Here is an 18,931-nt window from a genome sequence, read left to right on the forward strand (position 1 = left end):
AGACCTAGACCCGGTACCATTATGGGTCCGGGTCAGATCCAAAAAATGAAAAGCAGACCCGATCTACCCAAAAGGGTTTGGATCGGGTCTGTCATCGGGTCTCCTCGCCGGACCCGATCCGGTCCCTTTAAAAAAAAAAAAACAAAAATCCGATGGTTTCTATTTCATTTTTAGGGAAACCGAAAAGGGGGTTTCCGCCCTTTTTGGTTCCACGGTGTCCCACGTCGCCGTCACGGTGACTGAGCCCAATGATCGGCGACGTGTGTCACCCCACGGTGACACCAATTCGGCGACAACCCCCCGTCAGAAGACGTCGCCCCACGGCGACGCTTCGCAGCTTCGCCGTCCAATGGCAGAAGACCAGCAGCGCCTGCCAGTCAGGCGGCAGCCCCAGCGACATCAGCAAGGATGCCGCCGACCAATGGCTGCCCTTGCCGGCAAAACGCCCCACGGCGAACCCCGGCGAAACCCACCCCTCCGGCGACATGTAAGGGTTAAACATTTTTTTTATTGTTGTCGCCGGTTTTGCAGGTTACTCCGGCAATGGGGTGGGTAATCCGTGGAACTAGCAAGACCGCCGCTGTCACCTGTAGTTTTCCGGCAAAAGCCCCTTGCTTGACGACTGAAATGGAAAACAGAGAGAAAAGGGGTTTTTAAACCCCTTTCGACATTTGTCGGTCACATTATCAGGCGATGATCCCGACGACGACAAAAACCTCCCTGCAGCCGGCCACAGGTATAAAAGGATTAATTTTTTTATGAGGTTTGCCTGAACCGGGAAAATTGATGTCGCCCTTTTCGGCGATAGTAGCCGGTGAAGACTGTCGCCCCACGACGACAATCTGCAGCTAATCAGTGGTTGTCGCCCCATGGCGACTCCACCGACGCCAAATCGCCGAAATGGCCTACACAGCCACACGCAGCGAAAATGCGTGGCAATGTGGGCCCATAACCCAATGTTGGTGATACCCTGTAAAATCAACATGGACAGGGAGCGTACCTGAATTCATCATTGTTTGTGTAGGAAGTTCGGCGTTCTCCTCAGCCGGTCGACCCCCACAATGAGCCCAGGCCTTAGGTCGACGGTGAGCAGGACCCTATTCCGCTAAGTCTGAATGCAGAAGTGAATTTTGGGCAGGATAATGGCTATGAACACTCATCATCTTCGTAGCCCCTTAACCCCTTATTTGTAATGGGAGATTAGGCAGTTACGTGAATGTGGTCTCTCCACATTCACGTAACTCCCACCCACTATCTCCATTACTTGGCCACTTACGTGACCCACTAGTAGGTGTCAAACCGGGTCAGACTGTGGGTTGGACCCGTAACCCAAAATGTCCAACACACTATACTGAAGCCCTGCTATGACATGGACATGGGTGTATATGCACAACTAGACTTCCATTAAAGGTAATTTTTTCACATGTTTATAAAGATGGTCTAATAGATTGTTGGATTCTTTCAAGTTTGATCATCACTATTTCCGTCCATCCAAGAATCATATCTTGGGGAGACAACTTCATGTGGATATATTCAATCTTCTTTCTATCTGATAAGATTAATCCAATCAAATATTAGTCCGAGCCTTAATTGGTGGAGCACCGGAATCCTTAAGCAATGTTTATGTTTATAACCCCCCCAAAAAAAAGCGTTGTCAATGAGGACACAGTGTTGGTACTGAGAGTTTTACAAGGTGAAATTCTCTTAAGCAGACCTAGAGTGGCATTGATAAGTGTTCTTCAATGTCATTTGCCAATATCGTGTCTTAGGGCACGTTTATGATACCCTTTGATTCTTGGGGGTGTATTTGTTACACTCCCACTCAAGGGAAACCACCTTCCTTTGAAAGATCCACTTTGGAGGGAAAGTGCATTCTGATGGGAGAAAGTATGAACCTATTTTGACAGGAAAGCTACATTTTTTTCATTTATTATGTGGGTCCCACCATATATTTCTGATAGACATGGTTGTTTCAATCTTAGTAGGAAGGATACCTTATTTCTTATGAAAGAGCGCCTCTTTCATAGGAAAGAGAATGAAACAAACACCCCCTTAGATTTTTTCAGCTTCTTGTGACTGCATATCACAATTGCGACAGTTTTTCAAGCTTAGTGAAACATGAGAAAATGTAAGTTGTTATTGTGATTCCCATTTGAGAATCCATCTCCCATGAATTCTGTAGAAGTTAGTCACAAGACTGAATTTGTGACCAATAATCACAACTTTTTAACTTCTATACTGTGATTGCTCATGCCACTTATGACCAAAGCAAACATAAGTTAGGCTCACCCTTGGACTATCAAGCATATTAGGCTCACCCTTGGACTATCAAACATATGGCCCTCTGACACCCAGATGCACTGATGAAGATTTCTTTCTTTATTCCCATCTGAGAATATTTCAAGGCCAGGACATTGTTCTGTAATTTTGTTAGTCCCATTTCACTATTAGAAGATGGTATTAATGTCCTTGTGATATTAAGCGCACTAAGTCACAAGAAAGGTGATTGGACTCCCTTACGACAGGAGGGAACACCTGACAATACGAAGGACCAAACACAACCCGTGTATTTTGGCTTCGGGGGACATCGATCCTTTTCATCCTTATGCGCATCTGTGGGCAAGATAGACTAATATTTGGTACCAAAGTGACCCTTTCATTTTTTTAATTAATTGATAAAGAAAATATTAGAAATAAGGTAAGATAAATATAAAAATCTGAAAAAGTGATGTATTAAATGCACACTTATTATTGGTGCTTTTGGATGGGATGATTTTAGTTGTACTGAGACAAGAAAACACAACTTATTCCTGGTCTTCTTGTAGATATATTTAAGTTTCACAGATAATTTGTTTCTTGAAATGAGAAAGGTAAGTCCATTACCAACTTTGAGGTACGCTATTTTCGTATTTTACGGTTACTACAAACTCTTTTTTTTTGTCAAAAAATAGAGAAACCCTTATATTATCATCATGCTCCATGATCTCTACGGAATGGATCAAATTTTATCTGATATCTGACCGAACCCTACTCTGCTTAGCCAGATTTGGTAAGCTAAAATTATATTCGGTTATAATTGGATGCATATATGGTTTTGAGTTTTGATTTTTTAAGACTGAATCCCATGAGTATCTGGATTTGACCGATATCCAAATTTGATAATATGTAAAAAGCCCTGATTTGGTATGAGATTTTCACCATTTGCATACTAACCTAAGTTCCTATCCGTTTAGCAAACATCTGATTAGTCCGATCTGGTACCACATCTGAACCGTTTACATCAATTAAACATTTATTTGAAACACTAGGACTCTCTCTCTCTCTCAAACCTTCTGTCGAGCACTGGGTTGCTCTTCAGCTTATCAGCAAGCTTTCGCGTCTTGCTAAGGATATCAGGGCTTGGATCCAAAATTGCATTGTTGTGAAATTTCAGTATTTGGATGCCTGGGAGAGTGAGCTTTCTGAATTGTACCAGTCTATGTCTTCCCCTGACGCTTTTTCTGAACCTCAACTTTTGAGTTTCCAGGCCAGGTCCATTGAACTATCTATGTTGTTGAATAACTGGAGAGTCAGGGATAAAATCTGTTGGAAGCAACGATACAAGATGAATTGGCTCAAAGCCGATGATGGCAACACTAAATTTTTTCACTCCTATGTGTCCCATCATCATCAGAGGAAGGCCATCCCTTCTATCTCCATTGAGGGCGTCTCTTTCTTTGATCAGCTTGTCAACCAGGCCGTCACACGCTCTTTCAAGTCTATTTATGCCTCTTCAGTGGTTGCAAAGGAGAATATTGAGTCTGTCATGATACGAGTGATCTTCGATGACCAAGCCTGTGCTTTACAAAGAAGATTCTCGGATGTTGAGATCCTTTGTGCTATCAAGGATCTGTCTGGTTGGAAAGCGCCCGACTTTGATGGGTTTCATGTTGACCTTTTCAGGATTTTCTGATATTCTGTCAAACCGATTGTGGTTAGCCTCTTCGATGAGTTTTATCGCAATTCTAGGTTGTCCTACCCTTTTCATTTAGCCATTATTTTGATTATTCCTAAAGACGCTGATGCTTTGGATATCTCTCGGTTCTGCCTAATCTCGGTGATGAGTGCTCTTTACCGTATGATTGCCAAGGTTTTGGCAAACAGGCTAAAATCAATGGCTCAACAGATCTTCTCCAACTCTCAATTCGCCTTCATTCATAATAAGATGGTTCATCATTCTTTTATCATAACAACTGAGGTTGTGCACTCTTTGCATCTTTGCAGTCAGCCCTCTTTTGTTCTTAAATTAGATTTTCACAAGGCTTTTGATTTTGTGCAATGACCCTTCTTATTTCAAATGTTATCGAACTTTGGGTTTGGTCGTCGGTTCTCGGGTTGGGTTAGGGAACTAGTCTTGAATGCTCAAGCTATGCTGAATATCAATGGCACTCGGGAAACGGTTCAAGCTGAAGCAGGGTCTGCATCGAGGTTGCCCTCTTTTGCCTTTATTGTTCAATGTGGTCGTTGAGGGTCTTGTTATGTTGCTTAAGCGGGATGCTCCCTACAGTTTCATTGATCCCTTACCGGTCTAGGACTTTCTTGCTCATGCTTTTATTTATGCTGATAATATGATCATTTTTTGTCGCGGTAGTGTTCAACAAATGCTTCGGTTCAAGCTTACTCTTTAAATTTTTTTCTCTCTTTCTGAGCTTTCTCTCAATGAGCAAAAGTGTTCTCTTTCTATGTTCCACGTTCAACCCTCTATGTTAGCTGCTGGGATGAAGATTTTTAACTGTGTTATATCTGAGTTACCGATGTTGTACTTGGGTTTGTCGTTACAAGTTAAGCGTCTTTTTTCTGTGACTTGGGCTCCAATGCTTCTTAAAGTTAAGTACAAATTACTCTTGTAGCAAGCTTCTTATCTCTCGTACGTTGGCCACTTAACTTTAGTGAAGCACGTTCTCTCGACCATTCTGTAATTCTTCATGTCCATGTTTCTGATGCCTATGGGTGTGGAGAAGCAGCTGACGCATCTGCTGGCAGGCTTCCTTTGGTCTCGATGTCATCTCAAGGGTAAGTGCCACCTGGTTGGCTGGCGTTCGGTGGTCTTACCACATTCTATGGCCGATTTAGGTGTTCCTGCGCCCAGACTCAGGAGTATTGTCCTGGTCTCTAAGCAATGTTGGCTTGCTCATCAATCAGATAATCCTTGTGTTACTTTTCTTCTCTCTAAGTATGGGCCTTCGTCTCTCCTTCCAGTTTTTCTTCGCTCGCAGCGTAGAGCATTTTTCCATCTGCGTAAGTCATGGTTGTCGGCTTTAGCTTTCTTCAACGACAATTTTGATGATCCCGCCGATATTGGTAACTGGGTGCATTGAGCTATTGCTCCTACTGGGAGGTTTCTGACCAACAAAGTCTATAGATCGTTGCTTCTTTCGGAGGCGGCCTGATTGCCTGAATCTGCGCTCTGAGCGAAAGTCCCTTCACCCTGTTCTCGGGTTCTGGCTTGGTTAATTTTGTACGATAATGTTCAAACTCACCCTACCTTAAAAATGTGGGGCTTCCAGCTTTCGAGCTGGTGTGTGCTTTGTCATGTTGTTGAAGAATCCTCGTTCCACCTTTTCTGGTATTGCCCTACCTTTGTGAAGATCTTTCATAGGACTTGGAAGCACCCGGAGGTCCTGGTTACGGAGGAGTCCTTTATGCTAGACCTCATCTTGGGTCCGATTTACCTTCGGTGCAGTAAGCGGTGGCGGTTAATTTGAAGGTTGCAGTTGTTTACCACTTGGTGGTTTGTTTGGATGGCGTGCAATGATGCCCTTTTTCGAGAATCTTCGATTGACATTAATCATCTTGCACATAAAATTTTAGTGGATGTTTACGCGATTATGCGTATTCATCTTCTCGATCTAACATCTCTTCTTGTTGTCGTTCCGCTCCCTTTAGACCTTATTGCTTTTGTGGCTCCTACATGAGTCGCTTATTTTTCGTTTGTTTTGCTCTTGCTTGTTTCTGTTTTGTTTTTGTTTTTATTTTTGTGTTTATGTTTTCTTTGGGTTTGGTTGACTCTTTTTGTGACTATATTGAAATCCTGTTTAGGCTCTCTTTCTCTCCCCCCATTGGCAGACAGGAACTTTGGTTGTCTTGGCCGCCTTTAGTCACTGTCAACCACTTTTTTTATTAGTATATCTCAATCACAAATCTTACCTTTCCAAATCATGATATTATAACTCGTTCCTTATTCTGATTCAGCTAATAACATAGTCTCGTTTTGTTGACAGAAAGCTAAAGGTTGCAAGAAGGAGCACAAGAAAGAAGTGCACGCCAACTCAACCCAATCCCTCCCCCAAAATGATCAAATAATTCTCGTCCAGTGCAACGCAAAGCAGACGCGGATACTCATTTTTTGAAATGGTGTCCAGCCTCGTACGACCCCCTCCCCCAGTTAAGCTGCCTCACACACCTATTGTGTGGATGGAACGTCTCATGTGTGGCCACTCGTCCCTGTCCACTGTCTAAAAGAAGAGCGAAAAAACAAAGAGAGAGAGACTACCATTAGACTAAGGAGACAACGTACCACCCTTAGGCAGAGAGAGAGAGAACGGAAAGAGTACCTTTACATGAGTGTGTGTGTGTGAGAGAGAGCAGCTTTAGATGAGAGAGAGACGGTACTGGAAACGTGATTGGTGGACACCTGCGCCTTCGTCAAATGATGTGGTAATGATGTGCCCGTCCTGCACGGAGGACGCTGCCCGGACTGCCCCCACCGTTCCCATGTCCCGTCACATATGTGGGCAGTCCTGGATGCTGAAACTTCCTTCGCTCCTGCCACAAGATCCAGTGGGCCCCACCTCCCTCCCTATTGGTAATGGGACTCCACATATTCACGTTCTTTTCTTTCCCCCTCATCTGGACCACCCGGATTGATCCGTACCCGATTGGATATTCTGATGTGATTCGAATTGGTCAAGCACTCGTTTGCCTCGTATGCTTGAAGTCCACGGCCCAGACTTATGCAGAGTCTAAGGACTAGTAAGGCCTTTTCTTTGAGGGAGTCGATATTTGTGCTTAGGGTTGTAACGTATTCAATCTGGGTCTGATTCAGGTCTAATAAAAAATGGGTCTGACAGAACCTGGTCTCACTAAAAATTGTAGAGCCATATGGGTTAACTGGTTCGAGCATCCGGCACAAACAGATCAGCCCTGAAACAGATCCGTTTTCTAAATTAAGTCTGAAAATTGGACCGAAATTAACCCAAAACCAAGTTTATTCATGTACGAATCCAGGTGGGGGTAAAGCCAGTGTTAATAAGAGTTAATTAGCACAAAGAACTCTAATGATGCTTTTATTAATGATGAGTACACATTAGTTTGAGAATTAGGTCGAGTAATGGATCAGCAGGTCCAATATGGGTTCAGATTCAAGTTTAGGTCGGTTTGGGTACAAATTGTATAGAACTGTTTGGGTCGAGTACAAACAGTATAGAATTGTTTGGCTCTGGTCCAAATGGTTCCAAGTCTATATTTTTCATGCCCAAGAACTGACCTGTTGAAAGAAAAGGTGTAGATGTTAGACCCGACCTATACCTCTATCAGGAATGAGTTAGGACGTAGGGCTGGTAAACGAGCTGAACGAGCTGAACGACCCGAGCTTGAAGTGTTCAAGCTTGGCTCATTCTTGTGCCGAGCCAAGCCAAGCTCGAGCTGATAATCAGTCCGAATTAAACAAGCCAAGCTCAAGTTGTAACTCTCTAGACAACTAGTCTCTACTACTCGGACTTGAACTGGATCCTACTTATATTATTGAACCCGGATAATATATATCCAAATCCTATTCAGATTCAAAAGAAATGTCGTATGGATCCTGGCTCAAAACCAAGCAAATAAAATGTGTTCAGAGTGAGGTCTAACCTGACCCACTGACCAGCCTGTATTGAGCAGATCCATTACCACAAAGTCCAAATCTAGGATTTGGGTTGAAACTAGGCAATAAAATGTATTCAGTGGGGTCTAACCTGACCCACTGACCAGCCTGTGTTGAGCAGATCCATTACCACAAATTAAGTCCAAATCTAGGATTTGGGTTGAAACCAGGCAATTGACCAGCTTGTGTTGAGTAGACCCATTACCACAAAGTTCAAATCTTGGATTGCTACTATAATATCAGCCAACTTCGGGTAAACCATATCCTATCTGTAGTTTTTTACCTCAACATTTATGCATCCCATTTAGTTTTCCTTTCAGCCGTGCTATTGGACACACTAAACCTCGCAATTTTAGTGAGGCAATGAAGCATCAACACTGGCGAGACGGTATAGCTGCAAAAATTCAGGCTTTAGAATTTATGACCCATGGACCACACACGTTGATTATCATGATACTATTGCCCGATTGTCAAATCGGTAACCATTCATTGTCTACTTGCTTTGACTTTTTATTTATGATTAAAACGTTTATTAATTTGACGTAAACAATGCTTTTTTGCATGAAGATCTACGTAACTTCTTTTTTATTATATATAGTCAGGGAAGCAACTGCTCAATAAGTCACTTTGATCTCAAACAATCTTCCTGAAATTTGTTCACCAAGTTGACCCTTGCTTTAAAGTAGGCTATTTTTTTCGATCTAATGCAGATTATACCCTTTTTCGCTTAGAGGTTTAGCCATATGTTCACGATGCTTCTAGTTTATGTCGAGTATATAGTTCTTGCCAAAAATGATGCCTACAATATTGCCCAATCAAAGGACTTTTTATAATTCAAATTCAATCTAAAGGATTTGGCAAAGTTAAAATATTTGGACATTGAGCCAACAGAAGTACTCTAAGATACTAGCATTCTTGATCACGCCTAGTAGATTTTTTTCATGGATAAAAAATCAATTTTTTCTGAGGATACTACAAGAAAAACGTCAATTAGCGATGAAAATTTGTGACGAAAAAAATTCGTCGCAATTTTGCGATGAATTAGCGAGAGAAAATGGGTCATTCCTAAATTTAGAATTAGTTGCGGGATTTGCGACAGAATCATTCTGTTGCACAATCTGTCACTAAGTAGCGACGGATATTATTCCGTGGCAAAATATGTTAGAACTTAGCAACAAATATTATTTCGTCGCTAATTAGCGTTGATGTTGGCGACAGAATTGTGCCGTCGTGAATCCGTCGCTAATTTTCGATGTAAAACGCCCATCTAGGGCACAAAATTGTGTTTGCTCTCTATCTCTCTCTCATCCGCATTGCTCGCCCCGACCACCTCCGGCTCTCTGACGACCGCCCCAGCCACCTCCCGCTATTCAGCGATCTCCGCACCTACTCTTCCGCCGACCGCCCCCGTGCTGCTCTCCGGCGACCGCCCCGACCATCTTCACCCCCGCTCTTCCACTGACCGCCCTCGCTCTCCGACGACCCACCGACAGGAAAGTGCGTCGGTGAGCTTGCCTCCCGTACCCACGCCTCCCCTCTGTCCCTCTTTCTAACTTGTCAACATGGGACTTGCCCCCCTGTCGCTGGTATTTTCTGGCAGCGGGGGAACCCCCCTGCCCATGTTTAAGCAAGTGCGACAGGGGATCCACCCCCCCTGTCGTTGGTATTTTTCGGCAGGGGGGGCACCCTTTGCTCTTGTTTAAGCAAGGGCGGCAGAGGATCCGCCCCCTTTCCGCTGGTATTTTTCGGCAGGGGGGAGAAGATGCCCCCCCTGGCCTTGTTTAAGCAAGGGCGGCAGGGGATCCACCCCCTTGCCGCTGGTATTTTTTGGCAGGGGTTGAAGCCCCCCTGCCCTTGTTTAAGCAAGGGCGGCAGGGGATCCACCCCCTGCCGCTGGTATTTTTTGGCAGGGGTTGAAGCCCCCCTGCCCTTGTTTAAGCAAGGGCGGCAGGGGGATCCACCCCCCCTGTCGTTTTGTTTGCTCGACCGGCAGAGGCGGGAGCTCCCTTGTCGCTGGTATTTTCCAACGATAGGAGAATCTGCCTGCAGGGGGCGGAGCCCCCCTGCCGCTGCTTTTTTTCGGTGTAAAAGCGAGTTGTTGACAAAGTGGTTTGAGATATTCTATCGATGACAAGCTAATGCATTAGGTTGTTTCTCAATTGGCTAAGGAACATGAGTAAACCAATGTGAGATTTATTTCTACTAGTTTGTGTGCCAACTCACAGGTGGAGCGTAGGGTTGCTTTGTGCACAATGTGGAACGTGCACCTTTGGTTATTCAACAGGATAAATTTGCACCTTTGAGTAAGGGAAACTCAATCAAACTTGTATGTTCTCTCCCCAAGTGTCTGATCCGGATGATGTATGCATGAAGCAGAAATGTCTATGGATAGGATGATGGAGTTATGGGTTTGTGAAGTACCCACCTCTCGAGCAAGATATTCTTTGTGTTGGTCTGTTGTATTTCGGTAGTTCATCTTTAGATTTTTTAAATGTAAACAGATTCAGATATCCATCAAATTTGGATATTTCTTAGATTTGGTAGCAAACAATCAAAATCATATCTGCATCTGATATTGTTTTGGCTTACCAAATTCAACTAAACCAAATCAAATTTTGTTAGATATAAGATAAAATCTGGTTCATTGTCATCCCTATCGGTAGGGGTGACTTAGTGAACATCACCAAGTTGATGGCACACCCCAAGTTTGAAACCTAAGGGTGTGCATCTTTTGCTGTGACTACCCCTAGTGGGCAAGGAAGACCAGGGAATTTTTTTTTTCCTACAGAGAAAGCTGGGGTTAGGCAGACTCCTACCATTTATACAACCATACCATTTGGGGTTCGAACTTGCAACATCCTAGTACAAGGTGACATGCACTAACTGCTCCCGTCAGACAAGCGGAACCCCGTAGAACTTATTGAGCAATGGTTTTCTGTCAGCTTTAAAAAGAAGAAGAAAAAAAACTTATGCTCCTAGTGAATATTGTGGAGCATTTTTCTTCTTCTTTGGTATGTTTCAATCTTCCTAAAAAAATGATAGTCTTGAGGAGAGTGAGAGCCTTAAAGTAGAGTAGAGCTGCAAAGGGATCAGATATGGTTAGGATATCCACACAGAATAAAGTTCGTTCATGTAAAACTGGTTTGGCAGCTATATAGAAGCACAACAATTGGTAGTCACAATACAATGTCATTTGTTACTATATATTGATGAAGACCAAGATCTGCCAAAAGAGCTCGCAACTAAATTAATTCACAAGTAGCAGTGCCAGAGGAAAGAAATTATAGTATGCTTCTTTTTAAGTCATGGGACAAGCATCCCAATCAGAATCACAATATGCTACAAGTTGCCCACTATTTATTGGGCAACTTGATCACCCTAATAGCTGCATCTATTGCATAAATTGACTAAGAATATGTACAAATCAGAATCACAATATGACAGTAAGATATAAAAGTCGACCAATCATTATTACATATTGGGTCGGATCTTATAGTAGATCTCTCTAGTCCTACTACAAGAAAAATGCGTATTAGTGACAGATGCTATCCATCGTAAAATCCGTCGCTAACGTGTTTAACGATGGCTTAGTGACGGATAGCGTCTGTTGCATAATCATAGTCACTAAACTGTGATAAAATTTATTTGTCGTCAGTCCATCACTAATTAGCGACAAATCATATCCGTCGCTAATTTGTTGCTAAATAAAGACTGATTTGGTTATACGACAGAATTTAATCCATCACTAAACTGTAACGAGAGATATGTATATGTCACTAATGTCCATCGACAATTTGGCAACTGACATTAGTGACGACTTAAATTTTGTCGCAAGCCATCGACTGATTTAAATTGGCGACGGATAATATTTGTCACTAATTTTAAAAAAAATCAAAAAAATATTTTTTTAAAATATGAAACTCGAGAAAAATTTCTCGTTATACAATTCATTAAACCTGCTTATAAAAAACAAAGTACACATAAAAAATAAAAAAAATACATATACAGGTGAAACAAATTTAACACAAGTTCTAAATTAAAGAACTTTAACAACCAAATACAATCCTTGCCAAGTTATAATTACTTACAAGTACGTCAAACAAATTAAACACATCAATCTAATCCTCGCCAAGATTCGAGGCATCATCCTCTTCATTTTCTCGATCTGCCCCTCCCTTCATGCCTTCATCAGCTCCTCTACATTGATCATCTTCAACATCCTATAAGAGAACCAAAATGTTAGTATTTATAAACAAAATATAATGAAATAAATTATATGCAATGCACCTAATCTAATGCAACAAAGTAAATGATTGAATGACACATAGACTAGCAATAAACTGAAGGACATTAACAGAATTCAGATATGTGTTCTAAGACTGATTTTTTTTTTATAGTGATTCAATCATGAAGATATGTGTTCTAAGGTTGTCAAAGAATGTCACAGTGATTCACGCATGCATATATGGTTTATAAGGCTGTCAAATAAATGTGTTATGTATCACAATCATGCATATATGTGCTACAAGGCAGTAAAAAAACTTTCATAGTGATGAAATCATGCTTATATGTGTTCTAAGGTTGTCAAAAAACTTTCATAGTGATTCAAACATGCTCATATGTGTTCTGAGGTAGTAAAAAACTTCTATATTGATTCAATCATGCATATATGTGTTCTAAGAAAAATTTTATAGTAATTTAATCATGCATATGTGTGTTCTAAGGCAGTAAAACAATTTCATAGTGATGAAAACATGCTTGTATGTGTTCTAAGATTGTCAAAAAACTTTTATAGTGATTCAATCATGCATATATATATTCTAAGGTTGTCAAAAAACTTTCATATTGATTTAATCATGCATATATGTGTTCTAAGGTTGTCTAAAAACTTTCATATTGATTCAATCATGCATATATGTGTTATAAGAAAGTAAAAAAACTTTCATATATGCTAATATCATGCTCATATGTGTTATAAGGCAGTCAAAAAACTTTCATAGCGATTCAATTATGCTCATATGTGTTCTAAGGCAGTCAAAAAACTTTATATGTGATTCAATCATGCATATCATGTTCTAAGGCAGTCAAAAAAATTTATAGTGATTCAATCATGCATATATGTGTTACGAAAAGTACCAGCGGCAGGGGTGCGGTGCCTCTTGTCGGCCGAGCAAACACAACGGCAGGGGGGGAGGATCCCCTGCCGTTGTTGCTTAAACAAGTGCAAAATTTGATCCGTTTACATCCCTACTACTAGATGAGAGGAGCCATAAGAGTTGGTTGACTTGACTCCTATATTGTGTTTGCCAAAAGAGAAGGGAGCAGAAATAGCAGCACTCCTATATTGTGTTTTGGGTTAAGCTAATTTTATCGGTTTCTTGGGGTTATAAATCGAAAAAAAAAAGCTTTGGAATGTGTTTCTAACCCAAACAATTCCAAGGGTCTGTTTGGATATAATGAGTTGAAATTCTCAAGTTCGATGAATTGACAGGAGAAGCAACTAAATTGTGCAGTGGCTGGTAGGGATGCAAACGGATCGAATTGGTCAACTAACACATTTTTTTTTAATGTAGATCCTGAAAATATGTGTATTCGGATGAGATTCAAACTCTTATGAACTGACTTTTCTGGATCTTCAAATCGAATCATTAATTTTTGTTGGGTTGAAATTCAGATCCAGATAAAAATCTGACCCATTCGCTATTTTTACATGTGCAAACGTTTTTTCAAACTTTTTTTTTACTAGATCCATCACTACCCTATAATGCACACATCTGGTTTTGATGCTACTACACTGGTTTTATTTCAGATCTGGATTCAGACACGTGTCTGCTGCTTAAAACAGATCCACGTTTGGGTCTATCATGGTTTGGCCTGTATCCAACCCGTGAGTACCCGTAATGTAGTGCCTGCCCAAAAAACTATACATTGCATTGAAAACATTAATTCAATATGATCCGCACAAGTACGAACACTAATTCAATATTTTTCATAGTTTTTAATAATATTTCAAAAAATATAAAAATATACCTTAAAATACAAAATGGAAAATGTGTCCTCATTTCCTATTTTTCACAAAATTTTTGAACTCGTCTCTCGAGTCGGGTCATACCCTTATCTTCGTGACACCTATAGGTCTAGAAATTAGGATAATCACCAAACCATGTTTCTTTTAACAATAAAAATTTCCTAATTTACCCTACTTTTTTTTGGACAAGCAGCTTGAATAGGCAGTCCAACACAAATAAGCTCGTTTAGCCTAATTAAGCTCGGCTCACATAGTTATAAAAAAAATTAGATTTATATATGTATATATTTTGCTCATAACATTATCACAAAGAAGGGTCTTACTTTAATGGACAAGTCTTTGGTCATCTTTGTAAGTGACATGAGCTCCCAACCCATGGTTGTTCAATCTCGGTCCGAGCTTGAGCTGAGTTTGAACAACCAATTTTTCTTCCCGAGCAGAGCCAAGCTAAGCTCGGCTCATGTGGATCCCTACTTTGTTTGTTGAACAGCAGCATATGAGCTTAGCTTGCAACCAACCCGGCTCATGTGCATCCCTACTTATGCTTGTTGAACAGCCACATAATATGGGCCATAGATCCCTGAGAGCGAATGGTCTTGATTTGCTTCCCTGATGTGATTCCAAGAAATGAGGGCCCTACTCCTTGGGATGATCAAACTTGAGAATTTTTAGTTGTAAGAGAGGTTAGATTACCGCAATATTGCTTGGACAAAAAGTTAATTGCTCGTATATAAATGTACAAAAATTCTTTGAGAATCCAAGTAGGATGAAATCTGTAAAAACTGTAAAAACAGTCCAAAGAAGTTGTAGTCAACAAAGATCGGCCCAAGCTTTCCTCCATCCCATAAGACAATGATAGTGCAGAAATTCTTTGTGGATAAGAGAGAGAGAGAGAGAGAGAGACAAAAGTAATTCAACATTACCACTCATGAAGATCAACAAAATGTTGAACCCATGAACTGAACAAGAGCAAAAGCCAAAACAAGTAAAGAAAGCACAAGAGAAAAGAACATCAGACAGATAAAATGGGCTCACGTCAAAGCCACTTGCCCAGATTGCGACAAAGGATAGGTAGCATCAGCAAGAGGGAGTAGAAGATCACTAAGATGCATACGCAAGATCGCATAAACATCTACCAAGATTTTATGCACCAGGTTTTGAATGTTAACTGGAATATGACGAAAATGAGCATCGTTTCGCGCCATCCAAACAAACCACCAAGAAGTAAGCAACCACGTCCACCAGATGAACCTCCACCTCTTGCTGCGTCTAATACAAACCGGCCCCAAGATCAGATCTAGCTCAAAGGACTCCTCCTTAACAAATACTTTTGGATGCCTCCAGGTCCTGTTAAAGATTTCCACAAATATTGGGCAAGACCAGAACAAGTGAAACGCAGATTCTTCTGCAGCTTGACAAAGCATGCACCAACTCGAGAGCTGAATGCCCCACTTCTTTAAATAGAGAGAGAGAGAGCAATGGAAGATCAAAATTTGCTTTATTGATAAAATAACGGTAGCAAACAGCTTTGTATAGGAATCAAAATAAAACAAATAAAATATACAAACAACAAGGTTGAGCTAGCTGAACAAATCCAATCCCACATTTTAGGCCTTGGGATCCTCAAGCACAAGCTGTTCATGAAAGTTATTGAGACTAGCATGAAGAATGGGTCTTTCACTCGATTTGGCTTGTGCAAAGTCTGCTAAAGAAGGATGGTTGCATGTATTCTTCGTGTTGGTTACGTTTATATGCATAATATTCTATAAGGCTGTTAAAATGTGTGTGTAGTGCTAGGTAGCGAGACAAGTTACCTGTGGTTGAGCTCATAAAAAGCTTACTTGAACTCATAAAATAGACTTGGCAAGCCAAGCACAAACAACAGGTGTTAAGTCTTGTATGGCGCATATAGAATCATCAAGTAATAATATATATTTTAAAGTATTGGCTTCCAAGCAATAAATTTAGAGCTAAAATCTTACTGTTGTTGGCATTGATTGTTGGATTTCCATGACATGAGATGTGCGCAATGAGAAAGGAGAAGTAGGAAGACAGAGGAGAGAGGCTAATGGTTGATTAGGAAATGACCTGCGTCAAGGGGGATAGTTTTTCTGACCCACTTTTTGAGTACAAGTGCAGGGATCATATATAACCACCCTAGGTGTAGCGGTTGTCATCCCAAATTTTAATATATTTTTAATTCACACGTTTGGGTTTCTTATGAGTTATGGGCCCACCATTTCTGTGGCTTTTGGGACACACTGGATATGTTACATGGATCCAACATTGATTTTTCTCCTCTTCTTATTTTAACTAGTTAGATTGAGTTGAACTTGGCTTGATAGGTTTAGAGTTCAAATCCTATTATTTCTATCTATGAAACAATTTATCTAATTTCTAAATGAGCCAGCTTGAACTTGGCTTGTTTAGCTTGAGCACTTCTTTGTTTTTTGAAAGAAGAGAAGCTTGAGCTCATCTTCTCTCACCTCAAAAACAAACCATTATTACCGCACAATAACGATGCACAATGAAATCATATGGTGCTAGTAAAAGAGCCAAACACAGTAAACTGAGGTATTCTCAAAAAAAGAAAAACAGAATACCTCAAGTTCAATGTGTTTCTCTTTTACTAGCCCTATATGATTGCATTGTACATTCTTGTGTGGTGATAATGTCATCTCCATGAAATTCTCTTTTTTTATGATGAGGAACCCTCGCCGAAGCAAGAAAAATGCCAGGTGGGCCCCCACAATCTCCCTGCCTTATGTAGCCCACTAGTAAAAGCTATGGACACACCCATGCGCCAGCAGGGTTTGATCTGGTGCTTTCATCTCAACGCCCTCATAACCACTATTCCTTGTGGTGTTGAAGTTGAAAATGACAGCTTTCTAAGAAAAAACAACTTCTTATGTTTGTTATCCCTAGAGAAAGCAACGCCTGTGGTAGAGACTAGAGAACACTGGATCTTTCTAGATCGAAATTTGACTGCACAAACTTTTTTTGCTTGAAGTGTAATATTTCGATGTGTCAACATTTACCTTGCACCATGCAGTCGGTGGCCTTGGCTAGAAACCAATAAGTTGGTAGATTCCATCAAGTATTCGCATTATATGCAGTGTCGCCGCATGGTGGGTATGCAGCGACCAACCTTCTTGACAACCACCCATTTTGGCATTTCTCGAGATGAGTGTGGTGTCCATCAATAGGGGATTTGCATATCCCTGCATTAAAAAAATCATATATTTTATCAATTTCATGTGCAATCAGTACCTGGACATGTTAGAAAAGTTTTAAAATATAACTATAAAATCTTGGTGATTTATTGTTTCCCACCAAAAGTGCTTTGAAAATGTTTAGTCCTATATCTAAGAGAGAGAAGTTTTTCAAGTGGTTTAAATAGAGGCTTTGTTCTCTATTCTTTACTTTGGTAATCCTTGAGTCTTTAGGTGGCTTGTGAACGTTGTTGCGCATTGTGCCACAATGGATGTGTTGTTCACGCACGCGCGTGTATGCGCAAGGGCGCTTGAGGCACAATATGGCATTCTGATGGTGCACTTTACACTTCGCAGCAACGCGAGGTGCAAATGTCCATTTTGACTTTTCAGTTTTGAGATGTCTAGCCGTTTGAAAGATTTTTAATTGCATTTATATAGAGTTTATGGTGCATTGTGGCTGTTGGATGGTTTTGAAGGCCTTTAATCAACAGTCAAAGGTGGGTGACCGTTCAAGGACCTTTTCATCCTAATTTCAAATCGTCAGATTTATGGCCATTAATCTCATTTATCACAAAATGTTTTATCCTTTCTAAAAGTCTATAAATCTCTTTGTTTTTCATCTTTTAAAGCATCCGATTTTCTGACTCTCCAGTTTTCTCATTTTTTTCTTCCCGGTTTGGCTTGCAAAGTTCAAGTATGGGAAAGGTCATCTGTTCTTGCGAAGCAGTGACTATCTTGAGGTTCAAGCCTAGTTGTATCTTGGGAACTCAGTTGTAATGAACCCCTTTTTGCATCTTCGAAATTCTCAGAGTGGGGCGATTAAAGTTCTAAAGATAGTGATGTTAAGAACGTGCCTCTAGGTTTGAGATCTCTATTTCCTTAAATCCTTATTTGTCACTTGTTTGCAGTAACAGAACAATGCCAAAACATGTCCATATCTTACATGTGAAGACAGTTACAACAAGATGGCATAGATCTAGCACATATTGTGATTTCACCGTAAGCCCCCATGTAATGCATTGCTCACCTTACGTTCTTAGGATCATGAACCACACGTTTGAATTTCCTGACCAATCAAACAACATGGCCCTTTTTTTCAATAATGATGTAAGCCCTGGGTACTGGGCCTCATGCCTTATGAGTAGGGGTGTCATCGAAGCCTGTTTACCTGGACCCGTACCAAACCCTACAGGTCAGGATATGGTGAACCAAACCACACTTCCAAACATGCTAAGTGCATTAGTTTTTTACTTTTTGAAAATCAAGCTGGGGTTAGGTACACCCCCACCAGTTATTATTCAATCATACCACCGGGGTTTTGAACCTGCAACGTCCCACCACAGGGAGACGTGCACTGACAGCTCCTACCAACCACACAGAGCTCGGTTGGTGCTAAGTGCATTAGTGGATTGAACAGACAGATTAATCTTTTTAAAAGAGAATGAACGATAAGTACTGATGGTAAAACTAGGGTTAACCAGAAACACACTTACATGTGGGAAAGTCGTTTCTTAGAAAACCATTTCCAAATTCAGAAACCTTGCATTTTTTAAACTTGTGAGAAACATATTTCCCATTGGGTGAGAAACTCGTTTTACATCATATGGAAAACTTACTTTATATGAAAAATTCATTTCTCTTATTTGGAAGAAAATGTTCCATACATTTTTTTTGTAAGTTTTTCGTAAATAAAGATTTTTTTTCAACAAAAAGTTGAGATATATGTGTTATTCAAAATTTTAATTACTTGTTTAAAAAAACAAATTTTGCATATAGTTTTTTTAA

This window comes from Nuphar pumila, chromosome 11 (assembly GCF_984573655.1).
Source record: "Nuphar pumila chromosome 11, dmNupPumi1.hap1.1, whole genome shotgun sequence".
NCBI classification, from domain to species: Eukaryota; Viridiplantae; Streptophyta; class Magnoliopsida; order Nymphaeales; family Nymphaeaceae; genus Nuphar; species Nuphar pumila.